The following is a 16,075-nucleotide window of genomic DNA, read 5'->3' as shown; positions in this document are numbered from 1 at the left end:
AATTTATGCTATAGACTTACTCAAATGACTTTGCAAGAGTTGATTAAAAGTAATTGCACAAAAGTCTAATGCACCCAGTGAGACCACTGTACTGTAAATGCCAAGCACATAAATAAACAGCAGAGGGCACCATCTAATCTATAAACATAAGCCACACATTTCATAAAACATGGTAGGGCAGGCATATGATTCATGGGAATTGTGACATATTTAGTTCTCTACAGATTCGTTCTCTATAGTTTGTGCTGAAAACATTGCACTTTTTTTTTTTTTTTTTTTTTGCTGCTTTGTACATTGGTTATTGGCTATTTCTTGTTATTTTGTTTTATTACCTGTGTCCTGTCCTGTTACTGTCTTTCTGTTGCACTGTGGAGCTTCTGTCACTACAACAAATTCCTTGTATGTGTAAACATACTTGGCCAATAAAGCTCATTCTGATTCTGATTCTGATATCAAAAGACATGCATGATCTCATGGCCTTCGTTTGATTTGGATGGAAATAGTGAGAACATAATGTCAGCTATCAGCACTCCTGTGTTCACAGCCCTTGAGGCAGGCAGGCGGATTAAAACACAGCTCACTGTCCCTCAGACCACCTGTCCATGTGTAAAGTGAAGCGAAATACGCAGGCTCTTTGGGTAACATGCTGGTGTGTGAAGTGTTCTCCATTTTCATTCTTAAAAATAAAGGTTCTTAAATGGTTCTTTGTCAGGGTGTAGAGTTCCATGAATAATCTTTCAAATCCATGGAACTTTCCCACCACACAGAAGTTCTTTGAAAGTGTTCTTTAGGCTATAAAAATGTATTACCATTCAAATGTGAGATTGCCATTTTTGTTTATGCCAGCACTTTTATTTTTAAGAGTATAATAGGGTCTAAAGGGGGGGTGGCAATGTCAGAACTGGGCGATTCAGTCCTGGCGCCTATAACACCTGCTTCTGTCAGAATGCATCCTGCCATGATCTCACGTTACTGGAGACACAAGGTCAGAGACTGCACCACAACACCGAATAAACAAAACTCGCAATTGTGAGAAAAAAAGTCACAATTACCTTTTTTATTTTTTATTCAGTGGCGGCAAACGGCCTTCCATATTAACTACTCGATTTATATGAATTACTTTGATTTTATGAACTTTTTTGTTTCGGGTTTCGAAGATGAACGAAAGTTAATTTAGGCTACTTACACTCGCATCATTCCAAACTAATGTTGTTGTTCATTGGTTTTTGTTTGCGTTGTTACTGATGATAAATTGGTCACAGCACAGAGAGATGTGAGAAATGTGAGAGTTGTAAGTACACAGGAATATTTTCATTTTTGGTCTTTTCCTCAAGTTTTCATGTTACTTAAAATAACAGCATATGTATGTTTTTATACATTTTAATGTGAATTTTGGACCTTGACAGCCCTGTCACGATTCAGAGCTATATACATGTAATGAATTATTATTGTTATTATTATTACTTTCATTGTACGAAAAAGAGCAGCCAGAACATTATGCTAAACATCTGCGTTTTGTGTTCAAGTGGGGCTTTTTTCCCCCATGTAATTGAAGTCAATGGTCACCAAAAATGTTTGGTTATTAAAATTCTTTAAAAAAAAACAACTTATTTTGTAATCCACAGAAGGATGAAAGTCACAGGTTTGGAACAACATAAGTGTGAGTGAAGGATAACAGAATCTTCATTTTTGGGGGAAAGAACTCTTTAAAATCATCTTGTTTGATTGTAAGTTGAAATATTTAGTGTCTGAGAAGTAATCAGATTTTAAATAGTTTTGAATAGCTGGGTTTTTGTTAAAGCTAAATGAGAGAAACACAGAGGTTTCATTTGTATGAGTGAACAGAGGCAGAGAGGTTCAGTTGGCACTAATGAAACTGTTATAGGCACTGCACCCAGTACATGGCAGTCGAGCTGCTGGTGGGCTCTTTATATAGTGCTGCAAAGTCTGTCATCTAAGGTTACTCATAATAATACAACACCCCACACATGCTCAACATCTCCAAAAATACAAGTAATACAGATAAGAGTTTTAACCGAATAATTAACATAGGTGATTTTGGAATATATCACTTGCATATAAAATGGCTGGAATATTTCTTTAAATCAGTGACTGTTGAAGGCTCGTTATTCGACATAGTATTCATTTTTAATACTGTGGCCCCACTGGACGTTTGCTGAGGCTGTGTCAGTTTTAGAATAAATATTCTAAAAATTCAAAAGAAAGAATATCATCATAATAGCAAACAATGCAAAGCAGATGAAATGGAATTCCTGGTGGCTGGCATTGAGGCGACATGCCTGGCACAGCATGACCTCATCCTGTCATCACAGTGACATCTATTAGCATATGACTCTGTCTCATTCATCCCTCCTGCTTCTGCTTTAGCTTGTCAGCCATGCCAGGCATCTTCATTAGAGAGGCCCGCTGCTGTCTGCTGATTACCAGCTGACCTTGAGTCCCATCTCTGTTCCTGCTCTCCAATGATCAGCCGCCAGAATGCAATGCCATGCTCTGTCCATAGGGATGTCCTGGTATCTCACACCACTGAAAGGGGAAGTCGCACGAAAGCACGAGATGCAGTGTACCACAAGTCCTTAAGCTTTTGCCTTTAAAGGCAAAGTGTGTAATTTCTGTAACAATAGCTGGAAAGAGAACTGATATTTTTTCAGTTTTTTGAAGAATATTTGTGTAGTGCTTTTCAATGCAAAATTTGTCACCACAACGCTAAGTCCCATCACCAAGGATGCTATAATGATAACTATGACTATAAAGTTTTAAAAACCGTTCTAATTCTATGAAAATAGGGACATCTATAAGTATGGAACTTCAAAGAACTGTTTTTAAGCATGCCTCAAATATACACTCAACATTCAAATCATATACAGGGACGGATTACGAACCGGGCCAGCGGGGCCACTGCCCAGGGGCCCTAGGGGTGCAGGGGGCCCATGGGGCCCCTAGCCCAAAACAATTTGCAACGCTTATCAACAATGTATTTTCGTTTGTCTATTTTAGAGGGCCTACATTCTTTGATCCTCTGCCTACAAGGGCCCCTGACCCTATAGGGAGGGCGTTTGGCTGCCAAGGGCCCTTGAATTGTGGTGGTGCTGGTGGGGGGGTCGGTGCTTTCAGGGGGCCCCCGGCCCTGCTATAGGAACTTTAAAGGGAAATGGGTGCATGGGAGCCTACTTTTAGAAGGCCCTCTTAGGCCCTCCTATTATAGTCCTGGCTTCTGGCTACCAGGGGGTCCTAGGGAGGATGGGGGCTTTTAGAGGGCCCTCTGATTATGAGGGCCCTACTAGGAGGCCCTAGGGAGGAGGGTGTAGTGTACCTTTAGAGGGCCATCTGATTACAAGGGCCCCTACCATGGGGCCCCTGGCTTCTGGGGGGAGGGGAGCTTGTTAACAGCCTTACAGAAGGCCCTCTGACTAGGGAGCGGTAGCATGGTGGGATGGAGGCGGTTAACCTGCCCGCTGAGTGGCCCCCAGACCAGTGTAGCAGTGTAAGAGTTTGACCAGTGTAATCACTCCCAGGGCTGTAGTGGAGGCTAAACGCAAGTAAACACGGTTTACCCACCTCTGAAATTTCAGAATTAGAGTTTACCCACTTCTCAATTGATCTAAATGCACATCATAGTATAGTTTATGCACAAAATGTGATCACAGAATTCGTAGTTCACCCACCTCTTATTTTACCACTACACCCCTGATCACTCCGTTCTGTACGGGGATATTGTACACAGGTGGATTCTGGCATGGTTCAGCTGGACACGGTACACATGTAGTGTGATCACTAACCGTGCCCCAACATGGCTCTCACTGTACGTTCACACCAGGAGAGACCAAAGCGAACATGTCGCCAAGGCCGTTGAAGAAGCTTCGTTGTTGAATTTGCTTTATTCACTTTGTTCGCTCATTGGAATGTTTGATTTAGCCTGTTACCGTGGGGCGTTGGTAAATCTATATATTAGAATTGGTTTTCACCGAACCGCGTCATAACTCATTACATAAGGTTAACTGACTTTTAACTTCTCTTTTTCGCTCTGGTCGCCCAATTCGCTTCGCTGCCAGTGAATTTGCTTTGTTCGGCCAATTCGCCGACTCTCCATAGAGAAATAATGACTTTCGTCGCTCTGGTCTCTTCTGATGTGAATGTACGTGACATCAATAATGACACTCCAAATAATAAATATTTGAATTAATTTGAGAAAGTTGGTGTTAATAACAGTTTTTTTCACATTGAAGAACTTGCAATGCGTAAATCATGGGGAGAGACCTATCTTTTCCCATGGTAATAACCAGGCTGCTGAATAGAAATGGGATGATTAGCAAAAGTGCTTTGATTTAGAACATGAATTGTATGACATTCAAACTGCATGATCAGTTTGCATTGTTGATTAAAACTGGACAAGTTCTAATATTTTCTGACTTCTGTCTGATGGTTATTTCACTCGATGCTAGAACAGCAGACAGCATGCTGTAGTAGACAGTTGCTACCAGTGGGGATTTCTTTAAGACTGCAAGGGAAGCTCGGCTTCCCCTATAATGTCAAAAAATTAATGGTCAAACATGTACTATTGTGTTAACATTTTATTGATTAAAAATGCGTTAGAACACGTTCATCTCAGAGACGAGTTCGTTCAGAATCAGCTACATATAGCAGGTGACTCGATTTCCTTCTCATATATTCCCGTAGCATCAGTGTATTTGCCTGTTGAAGCCTAGCATCCATTGACTTCAATGGGCCTGCTTTGAACAGTTTTTTTCAGTGCTTCGAAACTAGACGGTCATTGGATAAATGCTGCGATTATGTCCCGCCCCCGGACGCTCAGCGTCTCTGGGGGTGAATGGAGGAGTGGGCGGGGCTGGACTCCGGGCTTCTGCGTGATGATTGGAGGGTTTGTCGAAAGACTGCATCTCCTTTTGATTGACAGCGATTGTGTCCTATAAGAAGTCGCTGATGCTGAAGCCATTCGAGCCAGTGTTGCCAATTTAGCGACTTTTCAGACCACCCTAGCGACCTTTTTCCCCAAAAGTGACTAGCGACAAATCTAGCGACTTCTTTGACAAACCTTAGCGAGACTCTGTGATCGCTGGTACTGCCGCAACGGCGCGAGGTCAGCGCGCACGCACCTCTTTCTCTGTTCAGTGAGCGGCTGAGAGGAGCAGCGCGTTCAGTTCAAATAGATATTATGTTGCTTCTCTAATTTTACATGCAAATATAGCCGAAATCACAGCACAGGAATTGTCTTGTCTTATCTTGTATGTATTATTTGATTTAATCAGACGACGGCTCGATTATAAATTAGTATTTTTGTGCAGACTAACTTCTTGGGAGGGAGAGCTGGTTATGTATTCTTAAAGGGCTGCGTTTCAGTCACTAGTTCATATTTATCCCGTTGACTGACAACATAAACAGTAAAATATATAAAGGAAAACAGTTTTATTGAGAATTTGGCTGCATTAAAATACAGTATGAGCACAGAGAGACAAACAAATGTAAAAGGTAATATGACGCGATGACGTAATGAATATGCTAATTAGCGCATGGCGTCATCTGACGACATTTATCGACTTTTCAAACTGGCTTTAGCTACTTTCCATCGAAAGAAGCTGTCAACACTGATTCGAGCTCAGTCCCATAGTACGCCGCACTAGTTTGGACCCACAAGTGGCATGATGACGTAACAACTAGCCATCCCAGACAATGCTGGCGTTTTTTTTTGTTTTTTTTTTAAGGGGGGGGGGGGGGGGCCTCGCGAACGTTTTGCCCAGGGGCCCACACAACCCATAATCCGTCCCTGTATACAACCCATGTTTTCCGTGCATGATAGTATCTACAGATTTAGTAAATGTGCACATGTAACACTATTAATGTTATTGAGATGATTGAATGCCAATGTGGTTTGGTCTGTATAAGAAAAACAAAACAGAATTTAAAAAAAGAGTTATGTGTGTATCAAAAGAATCCTATTGCAATTTATTTTAATCTTGTGAAACATAATTTGTTCTTATGATATAATGCATGGTAAATTGTGACACCAAGAGTCTTACCTCTGTATAATCTAGATTATTCCTATAGAGAGGCACTATATATCTCAAAAAGACAAAATTTTGATTTGAAGTTGTGATTATTTTGGTATTTTATTATTTTGTACAATGTTTTTTATCCTTTTTCTTTATTGTTTGTTGATTTATATTGGGGAAAACAGTGTTGTCATTGTTTGATTTGTTTTTCAGAGATTTTTTCGTCTTCATAAATGTGTTATTTGCTATCTTGTTTGTTGCTCAGGTGTATGTATTTTAAAATATTTTGTAGTTTTTTTTTTTTTTTGCCTGACGAAGGCCGAAAACGGCAAAATGTTGTTTGCCCACTATTACTACTACTACTATAAAGTTTGACTGCATTGTGGCAGTGTGCTTTCCTTGTCACGGTGCACACAGCAGAGAGGAATGAGGAACACGCAAACGAGGATGTAACTTCAAAATAACACTCTTTACTGACGACATCAAGGCAGGGCAGGGCAAGGCAAGGCATGCACAGACAAGAACACCGGGGAGTAAAGAGTAGACCAGATGAAATCAAACCGAACAGACAGGACTATAAATACACAGGATAATCATAGATGATGAGACAAACACAGCTGGACAAGAATGAACTAATAATCACATTAAACAAGTGTCACGTATCCTGTGGGTGTGCCCTGGTTGGCCACCAGATGTCACTGTCTTGTCTGAGCACATGGGTTTGTGTTGTGATTGTTCCATGTGTTCCCCCGGTTGATTGTTGACCCCGCCCTCCTTGTTATTCCCTAATTGTCTCAGCGTGTACACCTGGTGCTTCCTCGTTTGTCTCCTTTAAATGATCCTGGTGTTTGCAGTCCTGTTTGGCCACGTTGTCATATGTTCTTGGTGCAGTAAGTCATGTCTGTTTTCTAGTCCTCGTTTTTGCATTGCTCTGTCAGTCTGTTTTTCCCCTCGGGGTAATTTATGTTTCTGTTTTGTTTCTTTTTATTATTAAAACTTCACCATTCCCCTGCACTTGAGTTCTCGCCTCATTCTCTGCACGTATCATGACAGAACGTGGCCGACATCAGAGAACTCAGCGGGGAATGGATTCTTCCCATCCTCCAGCCCCTAACGTGAGGAACCCCACTTTTTTACGGATCCTCCAGGTCAGGACGCTGCACTCTCTCCGTCAGAGGGGCACTGACGTCAGGATGTTTGCCTGGACGTTTTGTGAGGCAGCAGAGGGTTTGGGATACAACGAGGTGGCTCTCAAGGACTTCTTCAACCTTGCCCTTGATGAGCCCCTCGATGAGGAGTGGATGAGGGAGCTAGACCACTTGACTTTTGGGGAATTGGTGGAGTTTTTGACGCTTCTCCAAGCGGCGGTGCCCGCTCACAGCGCTCCCGAGGCGGCGGTGCCCGCTCACAGCGCTCCCGAGGCGGCCGTGCCCGCTCACAGCGCTCCCGAGGCGGCGGGGCCCGCTCACAGCGCTCCCGAGGCGGCCGTGCCCGCTCACAGCGCTCCCGAGGCGGCGGTGCCCGCTCACAGCGCTCCCGAGGCGGCGGTGCCCGCTCACAGCGCTCCCGAGGCGGCGGTGCCCGCTCACAGCGCTCCCGAGGCGGCGGTGCCCGCTCTCAATCCCCTAGTGGTGGCCGAGGATGCCGCAGCGGCGCCCCGCTCCCGGAGACGGAGGAAGAGGCGGAGGAAGGCCTTCTCCGTCCCACAAGGCCAGGACGCTACCCAGGAGCTCACTGCTGGCCAGGAGGTCGTGCCAGAGCCACCCAAGCGCCTCGCCCTGCCGGCGCCACCCAAGCGCCTCGCCCTACCGGCGCCACCCAAGCGCCTTGCCCTGCCGGCGCCACCCAGACTCCTTGGCCTTCCGGCGCCACCCGTGCGCCTTGCCCTGCCGGTGCCACCCGTGCTCCTCGCCCTGCCGGCGCCACCCAAGCGCCTCGCCCTGCCGGCGCCACCCAGACTCCTTGCCCTGCCGGCGCCACCCGAGCTCCTCGCCTTGCCGGCTCTACCCGAACTTCTCGCCCTGCCGGCTCCACTCGAGCTCCTTACCCTGCCAGAGGCCGTTCCTGAACTCACTGTCTGCCCTGTTACGGCCACAGAGACCGTTCCTGAGCTCACTGCCTGCCCTGTCACGGCCACAGAGGCCGTTTCTGAACTGACTGTCTGCCCTGTCACGGCCACAGAGGCCGTTCGTAAACTCACTGCCTGGCTTGTCCCTCCGGCCCCAACCTGGCAGTGCGCTGGGGTTCCTGTTGGGCCGGAAACCCCCTGGTCCGTCCCTCCGGATCCGTCCTGGTCTCCTGCTCGGCCTTGGTCTGCGGGCCCCCTGCCTCTGCACGGGCCTGGCCCACCATCCCTCCCCCTGATCTGTCTCTTGCCCACCTCCCTTCTTGACATTTTGTATTTTCATTTTTCATGTTTTTGTGTGTTCTTAGTGTTGCAGGTGGAGCATCTGGGAGCTGCTCCTTTGTTGGGGGGTAGTGTCACGTATCCTGTGGGTGTGCCCTGGTTGGCCACCAGATGTCACTGTCTTGTCTGAGCACATGGGTTTGTGTTGTGATTGTTCCATGTGTTCCCCCGGTTGATTGTTGACCCCGCCCTCCTTGTTATTCCCTAATTGTCTCAGCGTGTACACCTGGTGCTTCCTCGTTTGTCTCCTTTAAATGATCCTGGTGTTTGCAGTCCTGTTCGGCCACGTTGTCATATGTTCTTGGTGCAGTAAGTCATGTCTGTTTTCTAGTCCTCGTTTTTGCATTGCTCTGTCAGTCTGTTTTTCCCCTCGGGGTAATTTATGTTTCTGTTTTGTTTCTTTTTATTATTAAAACTTCACCATTCCCCTGCACTTGAGTTCTCGCCTCATTCTCTGCACGTATCATGACAACAAGGACAGGAAACAAACCAAATATGGACACAAGACGCGGGAACACATGACACACCGTTAGCCGTAGCGAGTCGAGATTGTCTCACACACTGACAATAATCAGTCTAAGCAAGTCTATATTAGACTATTATTGCTGGAAACATTTACTATGGTGAGAAAGAGCATCCAAAGAACTCTAGTAAAGTATTTACATTCACACTTGTAACATAGCAAACTGCTGATGAAAACTCAGGCTGGTGGGTGGGTGGGCGTGTTGTTGTGTGGAGAGAGGAGAAGAAGAGAAGTAGCGCAGCTGTGAAGGGTGAAAGTAGAGCTCACAGCTGTGAGCAACTGTTCAGCTCTTTATTTTAAACACAGGCTCTGGAGCCCAGCCGGTCCATTACAGCTGGGACATATCTCCAAGGAACAAGGACAACACAAAGGCATCCCAAATCAGTCTGTGCTCTATTTTGCAGTGGTAATTCAAAAGTTCCAAGCAGTGTTATTAATGTTTATGAAACCTAAATAAAAATAAAAAAACTAGAAAACTTATTTTTAGCTTTTGACGCATGGTATATTATTGTAAACTTGGAAAAACTTTACAACCTGCCTCAATTGAACATTACAATAGTTAGCACTAGTTAACAATAACCAGTGCTATTATTGTTAACTAAAATTTAAACTACTGAAAACATTTGTTCATTAAAATAAATATCTGAAAAAAAAAACATTTTAGGTATACTTTCATTAACTATCTTCAGTTAGTTGCGAGGTAAAACTTCAAATTTTCATTTAGTTTAAGTTGAAATACTAAAATTGCTTAAACTAAAATTGAAAATAAAACAAAAAACAATAAATACTAAAAATACATTAAAAACAGCAACAACAAACAGATTTATTAAAACTTTACCATTAAAATAATAATCTTAATAATAACTATATAAGAATATTAATATATATTATTAACATATATTATATATGCTAAAATATCTCTGGCAGTAACACTGTGTTGAGAAAAAAGTAAATAAAAAAATAAAATAAAAAAAGTTGTTTAAAAAAATGGAATGGTTTAACCATCTGAAACAAGAAGTGTGGGTGGGACATATTGAAGGTTGTTTTCAAATATTCATTTATTTCAAAATTAATTTGAAACAATAATTCAATAATTTCAAACAATTGCAGAGCCCCGCACATGACATGTGAGGGTGAAAAAAAAAAACAAGACATAGTAGCCATGAATTAAGAATTAGTTCCCTTATTTTAGTCAAATCATTACTATGAGCAAATTAATTAAACATGACCATGAATTATACATGTGGGAACAAATTCTTAATTTGTGGCCACAATATTTTTTGTCATGTGCTTCACCTTCGCTCCATAAACGATGGCTGGGTAAAAGATTAGTGCAATGAAAGACATACTAAAGGACAATATTTTTTATTATTATTATTATAGTTTTAGCCATCAGAAACATAACAGTAAAAGGAGACAGAAAAGTGTGGGTATGGATAGGGGAAGGGCACAGGTTGGATTCAGACTTGGTCCTTGTTATCCAACAGCTCATACTTTGTGAGCAGCGAACAGCTTTTCTTTTTCCCAACGTCCTGCAACTTCACACGCCGCCTCGCTTCAGCTATCAAAAAGGGGATAATCAAAATGAAAATATTGATGTCTGCAAGGAATGCATTCCTGTTTCCACAAATCAGCTTTACAAATAAACGTCTCTGGGTCAGTTACAGGGATCCATTAAGGAAAGTAAATACATGGATGAAACTGTGTTTTTGTGGCTGCATAGTTCAGATTAAACCTACTTTCAGTTACAGTACATCTGGTTCAGGCAAAGTTTGAGACAAACAGCTTCTGTATGTAGAGGGGATGTAGTGATCCATTCGGATTCAGATTTGACTTGAGGCACGGAAACCCACAGTATAGAGTTTTCCAGAGGTGCTGGAGTGTGCTGGCATTCAAGTCCACAGCCGAGCCTGTGCCAGCTAAAAGTCAAAACTCTCAACTGAATTCATTCCACAGAAAGTACAATTCCCAGACTCTTAACAAAATGATTATTAATAATGCAGGTAGGCTTCTATTGCCATTATTAGTATTGGAATTAAACTGATAGTATTGGTATGAAAGTGAAATTTATAATACATGTAGTTACAATTAGTTAAATGAGTGGTTTTTTAACTCCTAAGTACATCTTTATATGTAATCTAATAATGTATTGTTGTCTTTGAAATGTTCAAAATGTACTGCATAATGTACTGATAAGTATTTATAGTAACTAATATTTCATGTTGAAACATATGTCGTGTATTAAAATATGTGTAATTACACATTTGTAATGATGGCATATTCTAATACATACATTTATTTCATTAATATGATTTTAAGGATAGTGCAGACTCATGGAGGTAAGTGAACTACAGCAGTTTATTGAATACACTGAAACAAAAAACATGAGTAATGCAGATTCAGTTAAATTCAATGAACAAGACAAACTTGAGATAACTTAAGTGCAAACGATGACTGGAGAGGATGACAGGAGCAGTGGAGGCCACAGAGGGAACACAGGTATTAGACAGGGATATATACAAAGGAGAAGACACTGGAGATCATTGGAGATTCGTGGAGAAAACACTAGAGATAATAGGAGATCACAGGAAAATTGAATGAGAAGAGTACGATTCGGGCAAATGAGCCTGCATTCCAAATGAGGCTAAACACTGAATGAAAGGTGAGTTTGATCTTTATAGTGGTGCAACGATCGAGTGACAGGTGCAGTGGAGCCTGTCATGCACATGACAATGAATTGCACTCAAAACAGAAGCAGATGAACTCGAGCCTGCAGGAGTGAGGCTTAAGCAGACTAATTGATTGGAGTCCTCCATTTGTCAGAAAGAAGTCAGTTGTTTTCAAATTTTGATTAAAAATTATGATGTGATATGATCCTTTTATGCTATTATTGTACAGTCCTCTTGGGCAAAACTCTAAGGCATTGCAGCATGCCTCTTATTCTCCAAGCCTCAAAGGATATCTTTAATCCCTTCCTAGCAAGCAAGTAATTCTTCACTCTGAATGGCATATGACCCTCTGGGTGACTTAATCCTATTTTTGTCAATGTACACTCACATATGGTGGCTTGTCACACAATACCAGAGGGCCATGTCTTACTCTCAGTGGTCTGGCGGTGAGAGAGAGTGTTTGTATGTCTGGTAATGTGTTGTCAAAGAGAGGATTAAAACACTGTGTAGGCCGCCTGCCAAGTAAAGATCCTGTTTCCTTTGTGTTTTTTTATGCAACAACGGCGGAAAGCTTTGGTCAAGCTCTTGTGACTTCTGTTCTGTGTAGCTGTCTGTTTTTGTTGTCATTGTTCACAACATTTGTGTGGGATCTACAATTGCAACAAAATTACAGCATTTTAAAAGCGTGTTGGCTACGTATGTAATCCTCATTTCCTAAAGGAGGGAACAGAGACATTACATCGACACTGATGTCATGGGGTCTCACTTAGGAGTCCAAACGCCTCTGAGCAGTATGAAAACTGGCCAATGAGAATTGGAGAGTTGAATTTGCATGGCAAGCCGCTCCTCAAACATACAGGTAGGGTAGAGTGGGGTAAAAACGCCCCTATGGAGTACAACAACCCCCCCACTGTTTTTCCGAAAATAAACAAAATTTTTATTGTAACTATGGACTACGTTGACGAGTGATATAGAAGTTTTCACCATGAAGCACTGGTGATGTACCGGAGAGAAAAAAGATCTCTCAGTAAATTATCTAATTTTCAGCAGTGAGAAATTTTTTTTTAAAGCTTGTTGTTTTGTAGAACATCACAGTTATATATGATTTGAGAACAGCAGGGTCTGTAGACAGAGAGTATGTGTTATTTAATAAAAATATAATTATATTTTCAGAATGACATAATTTTTCCTCAAGCATAATGTGTGGAGTAAAACGTCCCCCTCCACTTGGGGTAAAATGCCCCCAAACAATTACTGTAGTTATTCTGACATGTACCCATATTGACTGGCCAAAGAACAGTGCAACATATAGAAGGTCCACTGCAGTAGTTCCTACTGCTAGGGGTGGAACAGCTAGCAATGTACAGTGGGGATCGAAAGTTTGGGAACCCCTTGCAGAATCTGTGAAAATGTGGATAATTTTACCAAAATAAGAGAGATCATACAAAATGCACGTTATTTTTTATTTAGTTCTGTCCTGAGTAAGATATTTTCCATAAAAGATGTTTACATATAGTCCACAAGACAAAAAAATAGCTGAAATTATTAAAATAACCACATTCAAAAGTTTGGGAACCCTTGGTTCTTACTACTGTGTGTGGTTACCTGGATGATCTACGACTGTTTTTTTGTGATGGTTGTTCATGAGTCCCTTGTTTGTTCTGAACAGTTAAACTGAGCACTGTTCTTCAGAAAAATCCTCCAGGTCCTGCAGAATCTTCAGTTTTCCAGCATCATTTGCATATTTGAACCCTTTCCAGCAGTAACTGTATGATTTTGAGATCCACCTTTTCACGCTGAGGATGATTGAGGGACTCAAACACAACAATTAAAAAAGGTTCAAACATTCACTGATGTTCCTGAAGGAAACACGATGCATTAAGAGCCGGGGGTGAAAACTTTTTGAATTTGAAGATCAAGGTAAATTGTACTTCATTTGTCTTCCAGGAAACATGCAAGTATCTTCTGTCGTGTCAGAAGGGCAGTACTAAATGGAAAAATATGATATTTCAACAAAATAAGAAAACTTTGGACATCTTCATCCTGTTCAAAAGTTTTCACCCCCGGCTCTTAATGCATTGTGTTTCCTTCCTTCCCACTGTAGGGACAGACAGAGGAACTGTTCCAGGAAAGACACAGGTTCCCCAGAAAGGGGAAAAACAACCATGGAAAAATTAATTACCCAAGCTAAAGCTCCAAGCACTTCCACATAAATGAGTGACACAGCAACATAATGGCTGAGTCTGCCTCCTCCAAGGGCAGTGTTTGCAAGTTCATCACCTGATCCTGAAAAGAAGTGGTGGGAACTTTGGGCACATATCCCGGTCAGGGTCTCAAGATTATGAGAGATTCAGCCAGCCCAAACTCAAGACACGTTTCGTCGACCGAAAATGCCTGCAGGTCCCCCACCCTCTTGATGGAAGTGAGTGCTGTCTTAAGGTACAGGATATTAAGCTCATCTGACTCAAGGGGCTCAAAGGGAGCTCTCTGTAGTCCAGCAAGGACCACAGAGAGATCTCAATAGGGGATGTGGCAATGAGGAACAGACTCCGCTCCAACTTCTCTTGCAGGAGGAAATCACGACACCAATAAAGCATTGTTTTCAGAAATTGTTTCAGTGGAACCACTGTCTTCCCCCAGGCAGGCCAGCAATGACTGGGCATGATCCTTCATAAGTCGTGCCATCATATTGACCGAGTCCAATGGCCCGAAGGACCTTGTACTTATACACTCAACCCTTGAAAGCAAACCGAATAAATGGTCTGTGTCAAGGCAAAATCGAGACATGAATGCGTCCATCAGGTCGATTGCTGCAAACCACGCATGGGGCTGAATGCATGAAGGAATGCGTTTCTGCATCAGCATCTTGAATGGGAGCTTGTGCAAGGCCATATTCAAGACGTGCAGATCCAGGATCAATTATAACTGTCACGAATGTGGCCCATGCTCTCCCGGTCAACCACAACTAGAGGTCACCCGTTCACCACATTGACTTTTTCACTCACAACACACTGGACTCCATTTCCCACAATTCATTGCACCGACGACACGCACAACTGTTCACCATTATTTCGCCCACACCTGATTATCATCTCACAATCACTCACTCACTATTTAAGTCTGGGACTTGCTATTGCTCACTGCCGAGTATTGTCTAGCCTAGCTACACTACGAAGCATTTTCTACTCTTAGTTTTCCGAGTCTTGCCGTGTCTGACCCTGCCCGTGTTTATTGGATTATCTCTCTGCCTTGCCCTGTCTGGATATTGTACGCCGATCGTCGACCCTCGCTTGTTCCACGGATTGCTCTGTCTTGCCTCTGCCATACCTGTTTGCTGTCTCCCGACCCTGCCTGTATGACCATGTTTTACAATAAAGCTTTGCAAATGGATCCGTACGTCTCACGTCTCGTCAGCCCCGTAACAATAACCCACTGCTTTCCTTGCATATTGGCTGTAAAACCCAGACTTCATCTCAACTGGAGAACCAGGCTCCATTGCATCCTTCACCAAGAGGACTGTGTTTTCTAACCCTAACCACACAATATTTACATTAGTGCAGTGGTCTCAAACGCAGTTCCTGGAGGGCCTCAGCTCTGCAGAGTTTAGCTCCAACCAGCTCCAAATCACACCTGCTTGGAAGTTTCTAGTAATCCGAAGACCTTGATTATCTGGATCAGGTGTGCTTGATTAGGGTTGAGCTAAACTGTGCAGAACTGTGGCCCTCCAGGAATTGAGTTTGAGACCAATGCGTGTTTGGTAGAGCAGTGGCTCCCAAGCCTGGTCTTGGAGCCTCCCCAACACTGCACATTTTGCATGTCTCCTTTGTCTGACACACCCATTTCAGGTCTTGGAGTTGCTACTAATGAGCTGATGAGTTGAATCAGGTGTGATTGATAAAGGAGACATGCAAAACGTGCAGTGTTGGGGTGCCTCAAGGACCAGGGTTGGGAACCACAGTGGTTGAGTGAGTGAGAAGAGTAAATTTGCACCACCACATTTGCACCAGCTGCTGTCAAACTGATGAAGATGTTTTCTTGATTTGCTAGTGCTTTTTCTATTTGCACGCGTTTTCTGAAGTTGCAGCGTGTTGAGCTCTCTCGGCCACCATACTTTAGGCTCACTAGAAACTTTCAGGCTGGGGTGTTGAAACTAAACGCTGCAGGATATTGGCCCTCTATAACAGGTTTGAATGTCCCTGTTCTGGAGTAATGGTGGTGTGCACACTGAATAGACAATGCTAGATAGGTGGTCATTTGATAATTTGTTCCTATGTTGAAAAACAGTTGTAGTAGCTTTTGGCAGGAGCTGGCCTGTCACTGTTGAATTATCATTTAAACTTGATTTTCTTAAAGCATTGCACATTATACACTGAGGCATTGAACCCTTTTTTTAATCAACTTGCTAGCAAATAAGCATGTGCCATTTTTACAGTCATTGGAGTTCTAC

At 42.8% G+C, this 16,075-nt stretch overlaps 1 long non-coding RNA gene across 2 annotated transcripts in view; it reads right to left on the bottom strand.

Annotated features, from left to right (window-relative positions):
- The window catches only part of LOC306870868, a 1,223,475-nt gene that overhangs the window by 136,239 nt on the left and 1,071,161 nt on the right, over nucleotides 1-16,075 (bottom strand). The gene's annotated exons all lie outside the window — the stretch shown is intronic.

The sequence above is a fragment of the Barbus barbus genome, assembly GCF_936440315.1.
Source record: "Barbus barbus genome assembly, chromosome: 6".
Taxonomy (NCBI): Eukaryota; Metazoa; Chordata; class Actinopteri; order Cypriniformes; family Cyprinidae; genus Barbus; species Barbus barbus.
The sequence above is the reverse complement of the archived record's forward strand: the minus strand, read 5'-3'. Positions and strand labels throughout refer to the sequence as shown.